The sequence below is a fragment of the Pleurodeles waltl genome, chromosome 7 (genome assembly GCF_031143425.1).
Source record: "Pleurodeles waltl isolate 20211129_DDA chromosome 7, aPleWal1.hap1.20221129, whole genome shotgun sequence".
In the NCBI taxonomy this organism is placed as follows: Eukaryota; Metazoa; Chordata; class Amphibia; order Caudata; family Salamandridae; genus Pleurodeles; species Pleurodeles waltl.
In genome coordinates, this window is record NC_090446.1 from 1383157350 (window position 1) to 1383182030 (window position 24681).

The 24681-nt window shown below is 45.4% G+C and overlaps 1 protein-coding gene across 9 annotated transcripts in view; it reads right to left on the reverse strand.

The window, feature by feature from the left end:
• LOC138246371 (carnitine O-palmitoyltransferase 1, liver isoform-like) overlaps window positions 1–22481 on the reverse strand; it is a 389657-nt gene extending 367176 nt beyond the window's left edge. For 4 of the 9 annotated variants that reach the window (XM_069200927.1, XM_069200924.1, XM_069200931.1 and 1 more), the window contains exon 1: window positions 21451–22480. The gene's annotated coding sequence lies outside the window, so the exon portion shown is untranslated. Of the gene's footprint in view, window positions 1–9704; window positions 9831–21450 lie in introns of those variants that run through there. The other 5 variants (XM_069200926.1, XM_069200932.1, XM_069200930.1 and 2 more) reach the window with 3 other exon arrangements.
• Between the last annotated feature and the right edge of the window lie 2200 nt (window positions 22482–24681).

Genomic DNA, 24681 nt, shown 5'->3' on the forward strand with positions numbered 1-24681 from the left:
TGGGTGCCCAACCCCCCCCACCCTCTCCCCAACTGCTGACAGAGGTAGAAGAGAGGCCCTGGCGAGTGTGGCGGTTGCTGCGCTGATTGTGTGGTGGGTGAAGCACTGGGCCTGCTTGAAGTTAGAGTGGCTCTCGTTGCAGCCCTGGAGGGGGGTGCTGCCTGGATTAGCACCCACCCAGACTGCGGCCCTGAAGACTGTGGCCCGAACGGTGCGTATGTTCGGTGAGTGAAGCATGACTCGGGACCGACCTGATTGTACCTGTAGGAGGGAGGATCACCATGGGGAAGTGCTGGGCGATCTGCGACCTGACACTGGCACGGAGGACACAGAGACTAGCGCTGCTCTGTAGCTGGTGAGCTGGATAGGCATGTACCTGGGCTGCGTGTGGCCAAGACCTGGCTGGACTTGGCTGTGACATAAGAGAGGTGAGCGTGCCTGGTGAGTGCGGAGGCGTGCTGCTCAATCAGTTTCAGAGGGCGGTGGAGATTACAGGGCTGCCAGGCAGGAAGGAGAGGGCACTCACAGGGCACCCTCATCTGCAGCCGTAATCAGAAGTGCTGTTGGGCACTCTTACACTGGATGCGAGAAATCGCAAAGCAAAGGTTTCCGGGAGCATGGGATTACTGATCTTGAATATCACCCTACCTGTGGTGTGACCAGCCGTGTTGGGAGACTGCAGCATGGGGAAAACTGACCATAAGCAAACAAAAAAACTCACAACCCAGGCATGTTAGTAGAGACAGTTTGGACGAGGTTGCAACTGATTCAATTCCAGAGGAGGAGGCGCAATCTTTGACCATTAAGGCTATGTTCTTGGACCTCAAGCAAAGCCTTGCTGGCATAGACACAAAGTTGGGACCATCTCACTGATCGCATGGACCAGTTAAAGGATATGGAAGAGGACCCATGATACCTGGCTGGATCAGGTGGAGACCTGCACTTCTGACCTAGAGGATGGACGCCATGCTTCTGACGAACAACTTCTTCAGATGGAGCACGTGCTTAATGTGATCCATAAGAAAAACAAGGACTTTGAGGCGCGCTCGAGAAGGAACATCCCCCGTATCCTAGGTATCCCTGAATCCACAGACATGGGACATATGGAGGACGTGCTGAAGTTGCTTTTCGCCAGTGCCCTGTCCTCAGTGCTGGTGGTGGAGTGGGCGCACAGATCTCTCGCCTTGCTGTCTCCAACAGGGCCTGACCCATCATAGTGCGCCTCCTAAAGTACAGAGGCCGCAATACGGTTCTCTGCCTGTCCAGAGAGCGCAACCCAATTGTCCATAACAACAAACTTACCATCTATCCAGATGACACCCCTGGAATTCAGGCAGCATGCAGGGACCTCCTGCCGGTGAACCGAACTGTTGCTAAGTATTTATTAATCTACCTACAAAATTGAGGATTTAACACAACAGAAAGCTGCATTTCTTCACAGATCTCAGGCAGGCTGTGAAATATTCGTGAAAACTATCCCCAGGAAATCAGAATCGGCTGCCCCAGAGGGTGACGGAGAGAACGGGGGATGTCTGAGTGACAATGATTGAGCATAGACTATTCTGGTTGCATACTATATAGCTGGCTAGCCCCTGTCCTGGAAAATTATGCATTATGACTGGTGGTATTGGTTGGTTCTGTTTTCCACATTTATTTGGTCTCCCATCTACCCATCCCTATGTTGGGAAGGGAATTCTGGTCTCTTTGGTGCCGCCAAGGATGAGTCCATGGCTACTGTTGGGCTCCCGGTTATTTACATTATTTGTGGGAATAATCTGGGAGGGTGTAGGCTGATTAGCCCGATTGGGAGGCGGACGTGGGCGGTAGGTGGTATGTAGGATGTTATACACTGAGTTTAATGTGGAGTTGCCTTTGCTCCCTTTTTTTCCCTTACCCACACATGCGTGTCGGGCAGTTCCTTGGCGGGGAGGTAGGTGTGACCAAGGTTTGAGGGTTTTCGCATGTTGCCTCAAAAACGAGAGTACAAAGTTTCACTGCTTGTCCTGGAACATAAGGGGGCTGAATGATATGCGTGAAATGTGCTTGACGTCGGCATATCTGCACTGACATGGCATAGATATTTGTATGTTACAGGAGGTCCACTTGGCTGTGGAGTCTAGGTCACGGCTGCGTGCGGGATAGATGGGAGAGAGCTACATGGCTGCGTATTCTTGCTATGCTCGCGGTGTTGCAATCATTATCCACATGAGGTTGTCATGGCGTACCAGGGTAGTGATTTGCGACCCGGAGGGGCGCTATGTTCTGATCTCAAGAGTGATTTTTGTTAGACCATTCCGGCTGGTGTCCGTTTATGGCCATAATGTGGGCAACCCAGAATTTTTCACAGAGTTATGGCACTTAGCGGCCATACTTGGCTCGGGACATTACTATTGGGGGGGGTGGAGAGGAGAGAGGGGCAACTCATGTGAAGCTTGATCCAGCTGTGGACCGTGGTAGTTGCGTATGACCCCCACACCCGGCTGCTGCAAAAGTTTTGAACGATATTATGACAGAGCATGCCCTAGTTTATATCTGGCGCGCTAAGCATGGTATGCTTATAGAAGGCACCTGCGTCAATACTGTTCATAATAGCAGGTCCCACATTGACTTATGGCTTGGCACTAGAGACCCGCAGCACTAGACAGCGGAAGTTAGACACCTGCCGCAAACATTATCAGACCACTCTCCAGTGTTTTTAGAGCTGTGGATTCCCAGGAGTGTAAGGAGAACCTTTACGAGGCGTCTCCCTTCTGTTGCATTGTCAAACAGGAATTCAGGATGGATATGCGGGAGGCCATTGTTGACTATTTTACCCTGAACAAGGGATCGGTGTCATCTCCCAGTACTCTCTGAGAAGCTTTTAAGGTAGTCCTCCGGGAAATATATATTTCCAAGCAGCATGGCATGCTCTGGGCGTTTCGCCGCAAGTTGGCTGCACTGGAGGGTCAACTTGCATCTCTGGAAAGACACTTTTACAAGTCACTACACAGTGCCCTCCAAGCGGAGGCCAGGGACAAGATGTCACAGTATGATGAGTCTACACAACGTGAAGTCTGTTTTCTGGGGAGGGAGACAACTGTGAGGCGCTATGACGAGGGACAATGCGCTGGTAAGGTGCTTGCCTCGTTGCTGTGTAAACCTTGGGCGGGTGGGGGGGGGGGGGGGGGGAGGGAGGATGTGGTCAAATGCGGGGACAGATGAAGTTCAACGCATTATGAAGGACTTTTATTCCTCTCTGTATTCCTTGACGAATGGTCCTCAGTTACACTGATTATTTCGATTTGATCAGCCTTCTATGGCTGGGAAAAGAACACAGGGAGTACCTGGACTCCCCATTCCCTGAGGAAGATGTCATTCAAGTGATATGTGGGTTCTAAAGCGGCAAGTCACCGGGACTTGCCTGGCTTACGGCAGGCTTTTATAAGGAATATGCAGTACTGCTGGTGCCGCATTTGCTAGAAATGCTTGTGGAATTCCTCAAGGGTGCACTCTTCCTCCTCGCTTTGAGAGGCGCTCATTATCACTATATTAAAGCCCAGGAAAGATCCTAGATTTTGCAATTTTTATAGGCTGCCGTCATTAATAGATGTGGATAATAAGATTCTGGCGAAACTGCTTGCATCTAGACTACAGCCTCTGCACCCTACCATTGTGCTGCCGGACCCGTCGGGGTTCGTACCTGGCCACTCAACTTTCTTACGAACTTTCTTTGCAGTGGCCCAGTTGATGAACCCAGAAGGTTGTGCTGTGGCAATTTATTTTTTTAGATGCAACCAAGGCATTTGACTCCCTCACATGGCCCTTCTTCACGCTGCTGGCCCAGTTGGGACTTAGCCCCATGTTTATTCAACTGATTTGATTACTTTATTCGAACCCAGCGGCGAGATTGTGAATCATTGGGCGTGTCACTGAATCCTTCCTGATCTTCAGGGGCAGCCGAAAGGGTTTCTCCCTCTTGCCACTGCATTTTGCGTTGGCAATGGAGCCACTAGCCAAGCGATTATGACTGCATCACAGTAACAAGGGGTTGTCCTTGTGGCAGTACCCCATCTTGGTATCGATGTACGCCAACGTTGTTACCTTTTATGTGAAGGACTCACATAATAATCTGGACGCTATTGTATTAGAGTTTATATGGTTCAGTCAGCTTTCAGGCATTGCAATAAATTGGACGAAATCAGTTGTATTTCCACTGATGGACGCCATAGTCCTGCACGCCTTGAGGTACCTGCTTCACTGGGCAACAGAGCCAGTGCGTTACCTGGGGATCTGGCTGGGCAGAGGTGAATGACCTTTGGACTGAAAACTATGGTAGAGCAATCTTCCGGTTTGAGGACAAGATCACAGCTTAGCGTTCTCTTCCCCTCTCGCTCAAGGGGCGGATCGCGATCAGCAAGTTGGTGGTCCTGTCTAAATTTTATTTATTTATTCATTAATATCCCCCTTCCTCTCACTTCTTGTTTTAAAAAGAGGTTTCGCTCGTTGTTACTATCGCTGGTGTGGGTGGGACGGCAGCCCAGAATCTCATGGAACATGCTGACCCAGCCCTTTGAGTTGGGTGGTCTGGCACCTCCGGACTTCGAATTATATTACAATTGTGCCCAGGTGCAACTTGCTCACTTCTGGACCCATCCTATCCATTATCTGCCTCCAGGGCATTAGTCTTACCCCCGCGAACAAGCATTGACATGGTTTTAAGACCCTGGCTTTACGGGCGCTCTCAGGCCGTACTGGGGCTTTAACTCTGTATACCCCCTATATGCTGCTTCTAGACCAGCCCGCTCTGCTGGTCACGGGGTATTGGTGATGTGCGAAGGTGCCTTCGCAATATGCAGCCGACTACTATAGGCTTCTTGTACCCAGAGGGCCAATTTGTGACCCCCGCAGCAGCGCTCTGTGAACTCTACAACACTGCATTATACCATTTTACATATTTACAGATCCGAGCTGCGGTTCACGCACAGAAGAGTGATTTTCCTTAATCTCCTCTGGTGTTTCAGGCGCTGGAGCTGAAATACTCCGTCCCAACGCCTAGGCGACTCGTCACTCAATTATACGCAACTATGCAGACTTATGCTCCCTTTACTAGGCCGCGCAATGGGAACATGATTTTGATATGTCCCTGTCTGATGATATCTGGAAATACTGCTGTGCACATATGTGCGCCCTATCCCCCAATTATTGGCTGCGCTTTATACAATTCAAGTTTATTAAATCGATTATAGTATACTCCGCAGCAGCTTTGTCACATGGGTTTGTGGTCAGACTTAAGTTACCCTAGATGCGCGGCAATAGATGCAAACTTTTGGCACTCTGCTTGGAAGTGCAGAGTCATTCAGGCCTTCTGGCAGGAGGTGTTTGATGTGATTGATGAGATGGTTGGCCTAGTGCTCCCGCGCACCCCAGTGCTTGCACTTCTAGGATATATTAAGGACATAGAGCCTCACTGTAGAAAGTTGGTGGGACTGCTACTTATTTTGGCCCAGAGTTGCCATGTGTTGGGGGCGCGATCGCAGCCTGCACAAGGCGGATTGGCTGAATGATGCGACGTACTGCCAGGAACAACTGAACATTTACTGGGACTTACTGCCGGCGAATGTACGACCCATTGACACATGGGCACCTTTACAGGCATTTCTTCACGTACAGAACGCACCGCTTGGGATGTAGTTGGCGCCGAGCTCGCACAGTTTTGGAACTAGCTGTACTGTTGTTTGTCCACACTTGGACACATACTATTAAGTACTATATTGTGATTGCTGAAATGCTTGTTTCCACCTCTCTGTGTTTATCAGTTCATCATTGTCCAGAAGTTTTCCACAATTGCGACAGTCATATACTGCAATGTATTGCTTGGTTGGAGTATTGTATCTATTAAGATATCCTGTTTCTTGTGCATTTGGATGACGGACTATACAGTATTACAGATCAGGCACTTGGGTGCTGTTACATTCCTGTTGTTCTTGTTACTTGTTGTAAGCTATATGTGAAACATTTTTTTTTTTTTTTTAAACCCTTAGTAAAGGATGTGGCACAGGCTCACAAAGGATGTCATAGCTAATGTTTTGATATTTTTATTCAAGAAGTCCCTCACACTTCGAACAGGAGCACCTGCAGAGGTTACATGGGAGGGTAAAGGTATTGGGTCTCAATACATTTTAACAGGATGCAAACCAAGGAGACTGAGAAAGGACCGGAGGGTCCATATTGTTCCAAAGATGAGTCAATACCATGGCCAACAGCTCTGAGGCGCACAGAGCACCCACTAAGTTTTTTAAACTTGCACTGGAAATAACTAGCATGAGGGTCAATGTAACATCGAGTACAGATTTGCTGGGCTCATTGATGAATGGCATGAGACTATGTGACCAAAATTTCAGATGCTCACAAAAGAGAATTGTTATAAATCATGAGATAAGAAATTACTTTTTAAATAAAAATTCAGTATAAATCGTCTACACCATGATATCTTGAAAACATAGGTTGAGTTTTAATATAACACGGTATGCAATGAGATTCACAAAAACCAAGCCACATCGTCAATCAGATGCACCCTAAAAATATACAAGCCATTCCCCCAACTCAGGCATGACTGACCTGTGTTAGATACCCGAGCAAACCGCGTGATAGACAGCACTAACGAGGGTTACCCTGAGGCACGGGTGTACACACCAAAATGTGTTGGCACAGATGAAAAACCAGCCACCCATGAAAAAGAACCAGGGCGAGCACTCCCGGGGATTAAAAAGATGCAGAGAAGCCTTTAAAGCTCTCCAGGAAGCTGTGGTTTTGAGAGACGCTACCTGTCAACCCTCAAATTTTGATCAGATTGGTCATGAGCTGTGGGTCGTGGAGCTCAGAGGTTTACCCAAGAAGGCACAATACACGTGAACCTTTCCAATTAGGCCTTACAAAGTCTGAGACAGATTCTTAATTGTGGCCCAAAAAGGAAGCCAATAGGAGAAAAGAAGAGACCGGGTTTCGTCTCTTGAGGCCAAATGCCACTCTCCGCAGAATGTTAAAGAGCTTGGAGTGATTGCTACCAGCAAAAAGCGTGTTTTGACTTAACACGTAGACTAGCTTCAACTGCTTTAGGGATCGTACCTACAATTTAGGCTGAAGTAAAAGTAAACAAACATAAAAGGGAGACATGAAAGAATGCTTCCTGCATGACTGCCACAATTTACAATTTAATGCTGAGATCTGAAAAATAGAGAATCCGTAGAAGTATCTCCTGCCAAGCCAACTTAGTTCCCAAACCTCATTGTTAATACTGAAAAATGAAACATTTGTAAAGGTCAACATGGTCACCTCTGTACAAAGGCCAAAACAGTCTAGCACAGACCCACGCATAACAAACGCATCAATAGAAATAGACGGCCAACCTCTGGGCAACTACTGGGTCTGTCAACAGAGAAAAGCATACATAAGTCAGCCAGCATCAATGTTGTATTCAAATAGGTGCGCAAATAATAGAGTTGGCACATATACATCTGCCAGAAATTCCTCGTAGTGCGTTCTGCAAATAAAAAATCTCAGGTTGCCAGAAATAACACTGCAAGCACCAGGAACCACCAACATGGAGCGGTATGAAAATAAAGTATCTCAAGCTGACACAAACATTTGACCCCCTAGGAATGACACCACCAAAAGACTAAAGCACTGTCATATACTGAGCTGTACATATATTAGCTAATAATCACAACCGTCACAGAAGGGTGTGCCAATCCTAGATGTTTTAGAATTACACAGAGAGGTGCTAAAGCACATGGTTTTCTAACGTAAATGTGAATTGAAATACCAAGTATTGCAATGACACATTCAAAAGATTTAAGAACAAGGAATTGGAAGGTCATGCAAATATCACATTTGAGACAGTTGCGCTCAGGACTATTAGCAGAATCAGTAATGGTATCGAGAGCTATGCAAGCAGCCAACCTAACAAAACAGAGAGGCGAGTACAAGCATCAACAATGCCAAAGCCAAAAGGTCCGCAATACCGCCAACATGTTTTGCTTGCGGTGTCCTCAAACTAAAAACAAATTCAATCGTTTTAAGCAAAATATTTTTGGTCTTCAAATAACACAGTGCCATTAGCCTCTGACATTTTGAAAACTACTTTGTATGTGGATGTGCTCCTTGTGACAGGGCAGAATGCCATCACTCAGAGATGCAGTGAAGTCTTCAAAGCTCTCCTGGAGGCTATGGTTTTGAAGGACGCTGCCTGTCCCCCCTCAAATTGTGGTCAGATTGGTCATGAGATGTGGGTCATAGAGCTCAGAGGTTTACCAAGGTTTACGCACGACCCCTTGCTCCATACTGTAGTGGGTAGAAAAAAAATGTGAATGACAACAACAGACCAACAAACGAAGAGGGCTGGCTAAAAGTTCCTAGACCTAAGTATTCTATCCAGATCATTTTGGTAAAATCAAAAAGGTCTTGGCAAATGCCAAAAAAAAAAAAAATCACTAGTCCAGTGGCGTGCAACCCCTTACATCACCATGTGCAAGATTCTACCACCAAAACACAACTTAGGCAGATGTGCACAAGATACCAGGCCAACACAGACCAAAGTCTAAGCAGTAGGAACCCTCATCATCAGATGCATGAATGCTGCACAAAGCTAGGGCACAAGCAATCATCTACCAGGGCCTGACAGTCAAGAACCACTGAATGCGTTAAATGAGCTGAGAAATGTTTGAAACTACCTGGAGGTAGGAGCACTAGATCTGCCCTTCTTAAGTGGCTTAATCAGTTTTGATGGTTCAGCAACAGATACTACTTTTTTGGTGAATTCTCATATTTTGCCTCCGAACTTAACAAGGTGCCCTTTTTAACTGCTGCAGTTGTACATGTCCCCATAAAACAACAGTTGTTACTTGTGCTCAGAACACTGAACGCAGAGAACTAAAACTTGTGGGATACCTTTGGTGTGTGCTGTTGGGCAGAGGCAGAAGTTAGATACTCACTAGTGGGCAGAGGTAATACCTAGAAGAAAACTGGTCGGCAGCACAAGATGCTACATGTTCACAGGTGGGAAGGGTGCGAAGTTGGGAGTCTCTTTGGCGTGCAGTGTGGCAAACTACACATACACTAGAGGGCAGCAACTGAAGGGTCTGAACAGTGAGCAATCAGGCCACAGTCACGAGCAGTCTGAAGCTGGATGCGCCCAGGAGGCCAGTGCAAGAGGCTCCAGCACTGGTGGGATGTGCGAGGGGTTTCAGTAATACTGATGGGCAATGACAAAAGCTTAATCCGTGGTCCCAGAGAACTTGATGAGCAGAAGAGGTTGCGTCAGAAGATTCCGTAAACGATCCTCCGTGATTTTAAAAAAAATGCAAGCCTTAAATCCACCCAATTATCTGGAGCCTTATCAGTTTGGAACGCGAGCTGCCAAGTAAAGGTGATTAAGCAATCCACACACGCACTCAGGCACAGAAAGCACGACATAAAACAAAAGGGATGTCAATGCCAGGGGGCAGAGCCGATTAGGCCTTGGCCACATCGTTTGAGGGGTGGGGAGACTGAGCAGGCAAGTGCGCGAGACTCTGCCCGGCATGAGCGGGAACAAAACACAGCCATCGCTAAGCGCAACTGCCCACGCGCTATGAAACACTGTGTAGCAAACTCGAAGGTTTCTCGAGGCAAAGCATGGGCGGTTAGCCACCGAGCCCCCTTTTGAGCATTCGCCCACTCCAACCTACCCGATCTTGTAGAGGGCCCCTTGGAACGAGAAGACTTCAGGACATGGAGTGAACGAAGCACTGTCCTCGCACCTCCCTGCACACGTCTGCAAGAGCGAGAATGGCAAGTCAGGTCCCGGGTCTCTCCAAACAGGTCTGGCCTGTTTGCATTAGCAGTCAGCAACGCCTCCGCCTATAGGGCTGCCCGGGATCAGTAAGCAGGTGAAAGGGGACAAGGGGGAGGGGGGAAGGGGGAGAGGGCGTGCGTTCACCTTCCTGGTGGCAACGAGACTTGTACAAGTACCTGGCGTTTTTTGCCGAGGCCTCAGAGGTGATAAGTACCGGATCTCATAGTAAATACAACAGTGGCATTAGTGCCTGGCGAGCAGTACTAGAGCTGTGTGCCAGGGAACGGCGCACACAGCGGCGCCGCGTTCACAGTCACTTCGGAAACAAGCACTGGCAAAGCCGATAAGTCTCGAATACATAAGAGCTACTGTGGCAATGTGTTTTTGCTATTAGGTACAACAGTGTGGCTGCTGTTCAGCATGGCTAATGTTAGTGGCTTGGATTGTTTTAGAGTTTGTTTTTTTTTGGGGGGGGGGGGAAGAGATAGAATGTTGTAGACTAGATTTGTTGGAGTAGGGGGGAGTAGAGTGTCCTTGAGTAGAGTTCAGTGGCAGAGTGTTATAGAGTGCAGAGGCGCAAGAGTGGACTGAGAGTGCATTGGGTTAGGAGTGGAATGAGGCAGTCGGGTGGACTGGAGTTGATTGGATTGGGGGTAGAGTGTGTTAGACTGAGTGGAGTCCAGTGGACTGGATGGATGGGTGGAACTGTATTGAAGTGGGGTAAAATGAAATGGATTGGGGTGTACTAGAGTGGTGTGGATTAGACTGATTTAGACTGGGTGGACTGCACTGCAGTGACAGGACTGGGGTAGGGTGGATGAATTACAGAAGGTGGTTGGAGTGGGGTGAATTAGGGTGGGTGGACTGGACTGGAGTAGAGTGGTTGGAGTGGACTGTAGTGGGGAGTAAAGGGCTGAGGTGGAGTGGAATGGCCTGGGGTGGGTGGATTGGACTTTTTTGGGGTGGATTGTAGTGGGCTGGATGGACTTGATTGAGTGGGGTGGGGTGAACTGGAACGGGGTAGAGTGGGGTGGACTGGAGTAGAATGGATTGGACTGCAGTGGAGTAGGGTGGATTGAACTGGATTCAATTGGATTGGGGTGGACCAAAATAGTGGTGCAGTGTACTGGATTGGGTGGACTGCGATGGAGTGGAGTACAGTGGGGGTGGGGTGAATAAGAGTGGGGTGGATTGGACTGCAGTGTGGTGGATTGTATTGGGGTGAACCAGACTGAGGTGGATTGCAATGAAGTGGGGTGGACTGGAGGTGGGTAGATAGGACTTGGCTGGATTAGTGTGGGGTGGATTGGCTTTGGGTGTGGTGGACTGGAATGAGTGGGGAATATTGTTTTGAATTAAGTGGGTCAAATTGGAGTCAGACAGATTGACGTGGGGCAAATTAGAGCGGGACAGATTGTTTCGGTTTTTCAGTGTAGTGGGGTGAATTTGATTGAGTGGGGTGGATTGAGGAGGGAGTGGGGTGCAGTTGAACTGGAGTACATTAGATTGTGGTGGGCTGGATTGGAGTGTGGGTGAACTGAGGTGGATTGGAGGTGGGTGTGGTAGAGTGGAGTGGACTGGGATGGAGGGAGTGGATTGTGGCGAGGGATTGGACTGGCATGGGGCAGATTGTGGTGAATTGGGGTGGGGCAGATTGTTTTGGATTGGAGTAGGGCAAATTAATTTGGATTGGAGCGGGGCAGACTGGAGTGGGGAGACTGTTTTAGTTTGAAGTGAGGCATATTGTTTTGGATTGGAACGGGGCAGACTGCTTTGGACTGGAGTGGTAATTTAAAACCCAAAAAGGGGCAACCCAGTTACTCTTGGTCCTGGGTAAGATGATGTGGGAAAACTGGGCTGATTGCAGAAGGCTCGTAACTTTTTGCCCCATTTTTCACTCTTACTGGTGGGTTCCTGACTCTGAACAGTCTCAGGGCCTGTGCTCTCATTAAAATAATATATGCGGAGTAGGCTAATCATAACTGGCTGTACCACCCTACCTATAAGTTCCTAGTAAATGGTAGGGCGTGTAGGTTTAGTGGCCACAGTATAGACAGTACACTCAGGTTCACTGCTGTGGTGCCCAGTGTCATTTTAAAAGCCACCCTGCCTTGCCTGCTGCTTTTAAGTTAAAGTTAACCCCAAATTTGACTTTGGAACTAAAAGTACTTCCAAAGTCCTACACTACATTACTTTTACATATAAGGAACCCCTAAGGTATGCCCAAACTATAAGCAGGGACTTTACAAAAGATGTTGTATAAACCCTGGTGAGGGAAAAATAGCCAAATCCGCTTTCCCTATTGTAGCGAATGGGCTCCATGGCCTAACACGGATAGACTATATTTTAAAATAATAAAGTCTTAGCTTCCATAGGAAGGGGCTAAACATAGCATGTTTGGTACCAAATGAAAAGTTATAGTAAATCCAACAACTTGCCACTGTTAAATGTAATATAACTTGGAAAGGAAAAGTTGTAGAACTCTTGCTAAAAGTTATTACTTCAGCCCTGTAGTGCCCTTCTCTAATTGGTCAGCCTTTGGCAGCCTGGGCAAGGCAGCCTTGATGAGGTGTGAAGTGGCCTGGACTGAAACAAATAAAGCGTCTAGTGGGAGGAGAACTGCCAAAACAGATGGTATAACACGATGGAGTGAGAGCAGCCAAACTGGACTTTAAAAGAGGGAAGTATAGTTGGGACAGCAACTCGACCTACCCCCATTTCCTGCAGCCCCGGACAGTCAGGTGCCCCCTGATTAGATTTAGAGAGGGGCTGGAAAGGGGTGTGTTAAGGGAAGCTTAGCCACACCTGTGGGTGGATTCAGCCAGACCTAAACTCTAAGACTGAATTTTTGCCATCTTGGATTTTGGAGGAATGTTGCTCCCTTGGATTTATTTTTGCCATACTTCCCAAGAAGTGGTCACTCAAGAGAGAAGTGGGTTGCACATGATCAGAAAGGAGCACCCCTCTGCTTTTCACCCCAGGAGCAAGAATAAATATGGAAGAGCTGCCCCGAACTTCAGATCCTTGCTGGAGGAAGAGACAAGATGAAGAAAGACTGCTCTGCTGGACCCCTGGCCTACACATGGACCCTGCATTCAGAAGGGCTGCACCAGTTGCACGCTTTGGGCTTCACCAAGAAAGGGACTTGATCGTCCCACGTTAAGTTTTCTTCATAATTTCATTAGATTCTTTTACCTTTCTAGGCCTTTGGGGAAGAGATGACACAGACATGTGCCCTTTAGATGCTTATTTTTAAATGATTAGTGGTTGGTTCCAGATCAAGCAGAATATATTGTAAGTCTGTGCTTGTTTTCATGAGCTATATCGAGATAGCACTGACCTAGGGACTTTGGATCATTTTTCGTCTTTATATAGCAAAGTAGCACCCTTGACAAGGTGAACTAACGGCCAAGGGACTTGTGCTCGCTCAATTTGAAAAGCTTTTGTCTCTGTGGTTTCTGAATGGAAGCACTCCATACCACTGTTTAATTCACTTTCGCATGGATCTTACAGGTTTGCGGATATTGTTCCTGATTCAGGCCTGTTTAATTTGAGCAATTATGATTAATATACATTATGTACATAAGAATGCCATGTCATTATTTGTAATTTCTCGCTTTTAGGTGCTTCCTTTACAGACGTTTTGTCCTGATGATCTGTTTTTAATGAATATAGTGTTCTGGGTCAAAACGCCGACATGTTTTAATGTGGACTGTTGAACATTATGTTGTGATTTTTAACATCGCTATTTCGGGTGTTGTATTAAAGATCATAAGATTCGGTTCACCCACATATTTGTAAATAAACAAATTACACTGGGTGTACTTTATACTCACTTTGCTCACCTTCACTGCACCATCACTTTATAGGAGCACCTATGTACATGCAACAAAAAAGGTTTTTCCTATAAAGTTTTCATTTTTTTTACAATAATCTTTTTCTCAAGCATATCAAATGAAGAATTACTTAATAATAGGGAATTATTTTGTTTAAGTTTTAATAAAAGGTTATTAGCGACAAAAACCCTTAACTATCTGGTGGGTTTTTATTTCATTACTTGTCGTGGAATTCAAGGTCTACACTTCCCCTGAAAGACTACTTGTGTGATGATATTGGACTGGAGTGCGGCAGATTGTTTGGACTGGAGGAGGACACAGTGGAGTGTGGAAGATTAGAGTGGAGTAGACTGTTTTGGATTGGAATTAGGAAGATGGGTCTATGATGGACTGGAGTGGATTGGATTCAGGGGGTGGTTTTGGCATTGATATGTGTTAAAGCACTTCAGAAACTATGCAGAAGAAATAAATAATGCCGCTTTGCAATAAGATAATCCTCATCTTTTGAGAACATCCACAAGCAAAAACAAAAGAAAACATGAGTGCAAAGTGAGAAAAGAAGACTTGGCAAAATAAAAGAAAGTTAACCATACCAAATAAATCTTTGTAGTTGTGTTTGTCTTGCTGAGAATGTTTTTGCCAGCCACAAGCCTTTTGATTGCATGGATGGCACTAAAATAAAACGAAATAGTACCTCGATCATGTCAGGAGTAAAGGGCAGGCAATGATTACGTTGATTCAATCAGCGATTGATCCCCGCTCCGCAGAAAGTGAGGAAGCGACAAATTAAGAATGCCACACAAGCCAACAAATAGTAAGTGATGGGCAGGCTCCAAGCCATTTTTGTTAACAACAGTGTCTCGCAAGTGAGACACGTGCACTAGCGCATGCTCCCACAGGCTTGAACCTAAAAATGCTAATTTATTCCTCATTCTTTTCCGCTGCTTTACTGTAATGCAGAAAGGGCCAAAGCAAGGTCAAATTGTTAACTTTGTTGGAAATTTAAAGTTCTACAACATACTACGAGGAAGGAATTCCTTTGTAGAATATTTAGGGGAAACAGTAGTAACCATATGGAATAAATATATATATATCTATGAGGGAGTTCGGATCAGAGCTCTTCATCTATTGGCCTGCTAAACTGTCATTAACATTTTGCTTCTACCCACAACTGCATAGAACAACCACACTTCAATCATTAGCTCAGTTTCACTGTGAGTGAAGGCATTTCCCTACTCTCATGAGCACGTCCACTTAGAAGTGCACTTCTGTGCCTATGCTTGAGGAAGCCAATACTTTAAATAGCCAATGTTTAAGGTTTTCCCTACACAGCACATAAGCTGTTTCAACGAGACTTGTTTACATACAGTGGGTTAGAGCACACCCATAGCTTACCATTTGTTAGCTTCAGCATAACTCTAGTTTGCTTCGCTCCCATTTGTCATGGCATGTGGACATCATGTCATTTCCTCTTTATGTGTTTGGCCATCCCATGGAGCATGGTCCATCCACTGCTCCAGTTTCTGGAGCTATTTTTTCTGTGTATTCAAACACTATATGAGTACTTGTTTTTTTCAGTCCATCTCCTATAACGCCCCCGTCCATGTAGCTTCTATTCCTCCGACCATCTTCTTTCCATGTTTCCTCTATTCCCTTCCACTTCCCTACTCTGTACTCTGTGGCCCTGCACTCTATGCTACTGAACCACTCTACTCTAACTCACTGCACACTATATCGCTCTGCTCTTCACCACTCTATGACACTGCACTCTATGCACCACTGCACTCTATTCCAGTCCAATGCACTACTGCACTCTACACCACACTAATTTACGCTCCACCCATCTTCTCAATGCCACTCTACTTTTCCCCACTGCTCTCTATGCCACAGAGTTCTAATCTGCACCACTGCACTCTACACCACAGCATTCTACTCTACGCTACTGCACACTACACCATTCTACTCTACATTACTCTATGCTGTAGGATTCTATGCCACTGCACCATTCTACTCTACACCACTGCACACTACTCCACTAAGTAACTCTAAGCCACTCTACTCACTAGCTCTCAACACCATGCCAAGCCAATCTATGCAATTTTAGTCTAGCCACTCCACTCTATGCAACTCTACTAGTAGAGTGGAGTGTGCGCCACTCTACACCACTTGACTTTGCACTATGCCGCTCTACTCCATGCTTCCGTATAACGTGGCTGAAAGACATTGAAAAAAACACTATCTCTTGTATAGATTAAATCTACCGGCTTTGCCAGTGCTCGTCTTTCCATCCTCTCTCTTTTATTTTTAGTTATTCCTATATGTTTAAACTAGGTTTTCAGATTTCAGTAACTGAAAACGAAACAGACCTTTTCTTTGGAACAATAAGAAATATATTTGTCAGTAACATATTAAAACTAAAACATTTTTCTATACCTGTTCTACACACACCTGCTACTGAGAAGCACACATTGTTGCAGTAACAGCATATGTAATAGTTGATATTTTTACATTTTTTATTGCAAGCAAATACCGAACACATACAGACGGCAGCATGTTTCCTTTTTTTGTATTCTTGTTATTTTGTGGCATATGCTTGCACTATTCACTAAAATATATATTACGATTGCAACAGCTTGGTAAATACCTGTTGGCTTTGCTTATGCTTGTCTGAGATGATTAAAAAAAAAAGCACAATTAAAAAAATGAAGAGAGAAGCAGGACCACACTTGTCCCATCTCTTTAATAGAGGAAGGCTGGAGCATTCCCATTCCCCGCTCCAGCCCTCATTGAACCATTCTGTAGTATTGTCAGCTTTTTCAATATACCCCTACAGGAATTTAGATAGTGTATTGCTATTCCACCATGTACACTTTATTTAAGCACTGTCCAGTACGGTCATTCCTTGCTCCTTCCACTTATTCCAGCATGCAGGATATTGCCACTTGGTACTTTATCTACTCACTGCAGGAATGCTAAAATTATCATTCTTTGACTCATCCTTTACTTCAGGCATTCTGGGGTGATGGCATGTGAGCTCCTCATCCTTACATCAGGTATTCTGAACTATTGATAATTGTCAGTCATTTGTCTCACTGCTAGCCATTCCTTGCTCAATCGTCTTACTTCATTCATGCTGGAGTATTGCCATTCCTTGTTCCATCCCCTTACTGTAGCATGCTCCGGTACTGATACTCCCTGAAAAAGGCACTTGCCACATTCATGCTGGGGTCTACCTATTCCATAGTCTTCTGTTTACTGTATTCATGCTCCAGTATGATGATTTATTGCATGCTATATCCCCATAACGAATTCGTGTAGTAGCTACAGTGGTTAGCCTTGTCCATCCTTTTACTGCAGCCATCCTTGAGCGCTACTGTTCTCAGTTCAGTACTTTTCATGCATCTTGTATACCTATTGAAGGCATTACCATTCCTTGGTGAGGCAAGCTGGAGTATGGACAGAACTTTCTAAACTCCCCTACTGCATTCATGCTATACAAACGTCATCCATGTGCTATCTCTTTTCTACACGTGTGCTACAGTACAAGCATTCTTTCCTGCTCCCCCTTGGGTGGCAGATTTCATTCTGCTGGCAGTAGTTGACTCAAGTTGGATAAAGTTAGTGTTGAGGCTCTCATCCTTTTAAACCACAAACCATTCCATATTACTATTGTGCTTGGCGAAGCAGTAATCAAATGTGGCTCTTCAGAGGTGCCTACCACCAAATGTACTCACCTTATTCTTCACTGCCTTAGTCTGACGTACAGTGATCCTTGGGTATCACCCCAGCCCTTTCTGTCTTCTAATATTTATACTCAGTCTTCAGTGAAAGCCATTCTAAAATCGAATAGGTTTTATAAGGGAGCAGGGGACACACTGCTCATGATATAACTCCAAGGCCGAAATTTGATTTTTTCTAATAAATCTGCCAGGCACATTGATTACTAGAAGACAGAAAAACATTACCCAAGAAGAATGAAGGTCAATCATCTTCAACTCTAATGGTCAGTTTGGGGAGGACGTGTGTTGGTCCCTCTCCCTTCCCCTCTACTGTGGTTTATGTCGCCATGTATTAACCATTAAGAAGCAGTACGCATTACTACTCACCAGCAATATCTCTAAGTCTATTAAGGTTGCTAACATCATAACCACACGAGATTTATGTGAAGCCTATAATTTGCTTCTTATTTAAAAAAAAAATATATATATATACACACACAAGCGGTTGATTTCAGGACTTCATTTGGCCAGCAAAAGCAGTGACGTATGCCCTTTGGACATTGCAAGGCACCTGCTGCCTTTCAAAGATTAATCAACTACTGGTGAAATACTCCGCATGCAGTCTTTACCTCAACGATGTTCCTCTTGGCAATTCTCCCCATATTTTTTCCTTCAAGAAAATATTGAGAGTCAGATTTAATGCCAGATGCGCAGAGACTTGCAGCTTTAAAAATTCCCTCTTCGCCGGCTGCACGTGCGACCGGCGTATGCCACCACCTGGTAGGTCGACCACACTGCACCACGGGACTGCCAAAATGGGCCGCACTAGGTCCCCTGAAACAGAGCACCTGCAGCCACCAGCTGAAAGTAGTTGCCTAGCACAAGCAACATAATACCGGTAAAACGTACGCTAAATTCAACATGAACATGATACAATGTTACCCAGAAAAGAAGAGTCACTGGAGTAAACATTTCTAACAAACATCATCAGGCTTGCCCAGTCCACTCTTGCCAACATGAAAGAACCGCATTAATACTATGGATTTTGAATGCCTTGAATCCTTCCACAAGACCACGCCAACAAAAACAGGAAGAAGTGTATTTCTACAAAGAATCCTTAAGGGTCATGTTGGGAACTACATGTAGCCTTGACCGTTTACCACAGTATCGCTGTCTGAGATCATCACATGGTAAAATATATTTTGCAATTTGACATGATACTTTTAGTAGCACTCCTCAAATGAGGATGCAGTACAATGAACGCTCAAAATAAATTCCTAAACATCAATCATTCCGGCTTCCTATTTCTCTTTCCCATTGCTCCCAGTCTTAAACCGCAATTGCTACCGACTTTAATGCATTCATCATGATACATTAACGAAGGTCATGGTAATGGTTAAGGTATTATCGACAACGGCAAATGTTTTGCCTTCTCTAAAAGATATGCACAGCCGGAAATGGAATGGAAAGACACTTCATCCTCAACTACTATTGTATCTGACCATGGTTAACAATGCATACATTTATTTGGCAAAACTGTACGACTCTCTTTAGACAGCATGTCCTAGCTTCTTGTTATCTTAGAATGCTGAAAAACAACGTGTAAATCAGATCCTGCACCAAAATGTATGATGTTTGCACAGAACAATGGGATAAACTTTCAGAATTTAGCTATGTTAATACTCAACACCATCAAGGTAACATCATTGTTCTGCATGTATGAAATCTCACCCATGTGTTCTGTGGTGGCCCACGTTTTACCATCTTGCCCCCAGGTGCAACAGAACTTATGAGGGTTTTTCAAGCGTAACATAAGATCGCAGAAAGTACTCGTCGGGCCAAAACCTATGAAAGAGAATGCTAGCTGTAATTATTGACCTACACTACTGTTTTCTGTAGGGGATTGTGTCTTTTTTTTTTACACATTTTTTGTCCACTCTCCCTTGCCTACACTTATCCTCCGTAGCTGTTCAATTATATCTTCCATCCATATGGAAAATACATTCAGTATACCATGTTTCAAAACTCAAACCATTTGTAGAGGACCATTAACATCACAGCTCCCCATTTCTGTGAACTGGCAGCTGGTACAATGGGTGGCTAAAGTTTTTAGCTCATACATTTGCTGCAGTGTCACTCGCAATGACAGCCAGCCAGCCAGCCAGCATACCCTTCTGGTAGTCTGCTGCCTTTATTCATGCCTGGTTTTAAATCATAGCTTTATTCAGACCTTTCTCACAGAAATGAAGCGACTACTTGCAATAATTCCTCCCATCAACTTTTGTGTGTTTGACTAAATGCCCTAAGTGGCTAAGGGTAAGCCCACAAGTGGGTGTGCCACTATGACTAAGCTGCACCTGACTGAAAAAGCCCAGATAGGCCGATACTGGTCTTGGTTTGTTTGTGTTTCAGTTCAGCAAGGACCTGGCTTGGCAGTTGTAGCTGGACTTTTCTTTATGGCGCAGGTCCAACGCTGATTTGCATACGGATGGGTCTAATCAGAGGTAGCAGAGTGTTCCTCGATGTCTCTACAAGCCAGGCGACCAGTGACAGTGCCTTGGCGTCCTGCCTTAAATGGCAATCTAAACGTAAGAGATTGCAGGGACCATCTGCTGAGTGCCTCTGCACTTTAATTTTCCTGAAACTGAGCATTGCTTCAGCTATAAAAGAGGTTGAAGGGGATTAAAAAAATGTATGGAAACTATGATCCAGAGTGTAATGGGAGCAGGGGTCAGTGAGTGAAGGGGCGGGGTCAGAGACGTATCTGGCTGAAAATAATAAAATATTCTGTTAATTATTTTGTTGGCCTTTAACCTTCTGGGTGCCGCGTATAAGTTATAACGTACACAACTTAAATTAAAAATAATTACAAGTTAAACTAATGGGTGGAAAATGCACTAACATTATGAAAGCTTAATAGGCTAATGCGACTGCAGATGTCTTCGTGTGTATGTATCTAGAGTTTCAGAATTGAATCCTGGTTGGAGTGGTGATACATAGTGATGTGCATCTACGGTGCTACAAGGTACAAGCCTGTAACATAATGCACAGTAAATATGTTAATTTAATATTGCATTGAATTATAAAATAGGCTGACACAAAATGTGCAAAAAGATTCAACAGGTAACAAGTGTTTTCAAATTGTATATCTTTTGTAATATGTAGACTGTGCCTAGTGCAAGTCTTTGCTATAACCAGACATTAAAAAGATGAACTCCAGAGCTTAGTTAGTGAAACATTTATCTGACCTCTCAAAAAGCTTAAATCTTGATCAGCATCAAGCTTCAAATAACTTAATAAATTCAAGCATATACTGGCTCTCAAACAACTTTGAGATCTGCTAATTAACAAGAGTGCACATTTACATTTCTTTCAGGTGTCAAGCACCCCGGCAACACTTGCTTATTCTTTAGGTCTCTGGCCTCTCAGTCTAGAATGACTATTAGCCATTTGTTTATATACATCTATGTTCCCAAACTGGGTGTGTGAAATCTCCCTTTGCATGTCTCATAAACAAGGAAAATGAAGTGCTACACTTCACCATCACCAAACAGACTTCAGTTCAGTGCAACGTAATCCACTGGTTTTCAATTTTAGTGAAAGTAATGTTACTGTGTCTTTAGGTAGAAAAACGTCAGTTCGGGATATTAAAAACACGACATAATTAATCTAAAAAGTGTGTGGGGGGGGGACAACAGCCATACTTCGTTTGTGTTGATTCCTTTTGTCTATATATACACCATGTTTGAGGGGGTCACAAATTAAAACAGCAAAATGCTCCAAATGAGCCGCACTGTGCCTTTAAATGGTCACTAAACTCCGACTGAAACAACCTATATTGTACAGTTGGTGGTACTTTATTTTACTAACAGACACTCTTCCTACATTTGCATATGTATGTGCATATCACTCTGTGTAGCACATTTAATACTTATGAGTAACACCCTTTTAACTATTAAATTATTTGAGCACACCTAAATTCTTTGCCTTTTAAAGAAAGAAAATAAGTGTAACCACAATAGGGATGGATAATGGAGGGATTGCCCCAGATGAGAAAAGCAGACAGGGATGTTTGAATACTCACAAGCGCTAAGGGTGCCTTTCTGTACAATCCACAGCGACAGAAGTCCAGAGACCCCTTCAAACGCCCACTGGCACCAAAGGGCGCGTTCGGTGAAGCCTTGGCCTGTGAGATGTGCAGGGGCCACGCTATGATGAAAGCCTATTCCCTCCCATGTGCCTCCTCTGTGTAATCTAGTTCCTTTTTGATTGCCCTTCCCAGCGAAGCCCGGCCCTCATCTGCCCCTTGCTATTCCCGTCTTGACCAACCTCCCCTGTCCTTCATGTAACTAACCACTCCCAGTTATTATTCTATAACCAGAAACCTACACATCCCCGTTTCCGCCAACATCTGTTAATTCTTAACTATAGTTTATCACCGTGGCTCTTTGCCACTCCCTTTCGTAGCAGAAATAGCACCCACTAGGTATTATTCCACTGTTCTTCTATTTTTCCGCCCTGCCTGCTATCAACATCGCTATCCTCGCGCCAGCCCGCTATTAACGCCCGCCATTATGCGCTATTAACGCCCCCCGACCCTCCCTTACAGATAACGAATCTCCAGCGGTTTACTGCCACTCTCCAGGGAGTCAATGGCCCTCTCTATTTTACCCCTTTCTTACTCATACTCTACCACCCATAAAAACCCTCGTTCCTTTCGTCTCTCCTTAGACCTCTTGCCCCTCCGCAGGCACTTAAAACTTTTTCTTTCCTCTTATAGATTCTTTATTGGTGCTTCTCCTATTAGTTAATTCGTCCTTCGAGTGCTAACGCCCTTAACTTGGTCCTCCTCTTCTTTAATTGAGGATAACCGTTTTCGGTGCCGGTCAGTGGCCCTCCCTTGGTCCTCTCCCCCCGGTGAGTGTTAACGTCCCTTCAGTCTCGTGGTCCCGCCCTCCCCCTTCCCTAAAGCATCCTTGGATGTTCCCGCTTCTGTCTCGGCGCGTGCCCCAATCACCCCCCCGCCTCCTGGCACCGAGCGTTCCAGCCAGTGAAGTCACAATGCTTCTGCCACGCGTTGTCGCGCTGCCAGAGAGACGTCACGGGACCGAAGGGCTCGTCTCAAGGTAAACGAAGGACTACGGGACCTAAGAGCGCCTGAACGTAAACGAAGGACTAAGATGTGGCAGTAACAGCGAAACGGAAGAAGGACAACACTACAACTTGAGCTGATAGGCAAACGTTTCGGCCATGTTGATAATAGTATTTAAAATGAATGTAATCTACACTTTAAAGCCACGACCGCTTACGTAAGAACAACGAGTCCTACAGCAAACAAAACGTATATTTCAATGTTTAGTGTATATAGCAGTCTAATATTTTCGATTATATTTTGAATATCAATGTGTATTTTGAAAATATATTGTAAATCTAAACAGGTTATTGTGGCATCCGCTGCGGGGTCTCTGCTAGTACAACAATGACATACATAAGCTGGACAATGTAATTCTACCATTGACGTCTATTGAAGCGGAGCCATTACAGGTGGGGGTACCCAAAATAGAGCAATTTTTTCCTTCAAAAATCGGTAGTCTCCCTCTTGGAGCGGGTATTTTCATGTATGCAGGGAGGTGAGACACACACACGCACCCTGGAATACCGTGTTACCCCGGAGTGAACCTAAGCGATCATGACTTCTTCCTTTAGTTGTAAATTCCGGCCACGCCTGGCTCTTGGTTGTATGCTTGATACAAATTATCATAGAGGCCGGGTGGCACTCCACATCCCTTCCAACTTTTATTATAATAGGACAATCCGGAAACTTTTCTCTGGAATACAACAGGAATAGTCTCTCAGACTTTGTCTAAGGGTTAGGTCTGAGTTCATTCTTCCGGCTTTGGGCACCTGACTCCTGACTTAGAGGAGTGCCTGTGTCAATGCCCCCAGATCCGCCACCTACCAGGGGCTTGTCACCCTTAACACAGCCACTGCATGCTCTTGCTCCTCTTGTATCGTGACCTGCCAAGTTCTGGGCTCCACACTATCTGCTTCAAGCGTTTCATTCATTGACTCTTGGCTGTCATCCAGATCAATTGTCCAGGTCCCAATTCACTTGAACCAGGAGACATTCCTGGCTATGGTGGATTGTCCTCGCTGGACGATGACCATCATCCCTTGGATGTTGACCTTCCACACCTTCTTCTCAAATGGCGTGCAGAACTTCCACCATGGGTGACAGTCTTGCATGATCACCTTGTCTCCCAACACCAGTTCTGCTCCTTTGCATGCTTGACTTGCACGGTCATTCATGGCCTTTCTCTTCTCATAGATAGTCTGTACATCAATGGTGGCTGGGTTCCATCTAGGTCCTGCAGGGAAGACATCCCAGGTGGGTCTTCGCATCAGCAGATCACTCGGGGTGCACTTTGTGGTCCTGTGCAGCATTGTAGGAAAGTACCATCTTGCCTGGCATGTTACTCCCATTTTCACTGTATGTATGTTTGTTTTTGCCTATGTGTCACTGGGATCCTGCCAGGCAGGACCCCAGTGCTCATAATGTATGCCCTGTATGTGTTCCCTGTGTGGTGCCTAACTGTATCACTGAGGCTCTGCTAACCAGAATCTCAGTAATTATGCTCTCTCTCTGCTTTAAAATTGTCACTGCAAGCTAGTGACTAATTTGACCAATTCTCTTTGGCACACTGGAACACCCCTATAATTCCCTTGTATATGGTACCTAGGTACCCAGGGTATTGGGGTTCCAGGAGATCCCTATGGGCTGCAGCATTTCTTTTGCCACCCATAGGGAGCTCAGACAATTCTTACACAGGACTGCCACTGCAGCCTGAGTGAAATAACGTCCACGTTATTTCACAGCCATTTTTACTTCACATAAGTAACTTATAATTCACCTATATGTCTAACCCTCACTTGGTGAAGGTTGGGTGCCAAGTTACTTAGTGTGTGGCCACCCTGGCACTAGCCAAGGTGCCCCCACATTGTTCAGGGCAAATTCCCCGGACTTTGTGAGTGCGGGGACACCATTACACACGTGCACTACATATAGGTCAATACCTATATGTAGCATCACCATGGTAACTCCGAACATGGCCATGTAACATGTCTAGGATCATGGAATTGTCACCCCAATACCATTCTGGTATTGGGGTGACAATTCCATGCATCCCGGGGTCCTCTAGCACAGAACCTGGGTACTGCCAAACTTGCTTTCCGGGGTCTCCACTGCAGATGCTGCTGCTGCCAACCCCTCAGACAGGTTTCTGCCCCCCTGGGGCCTGGGCAGCCTGGTCCCAGG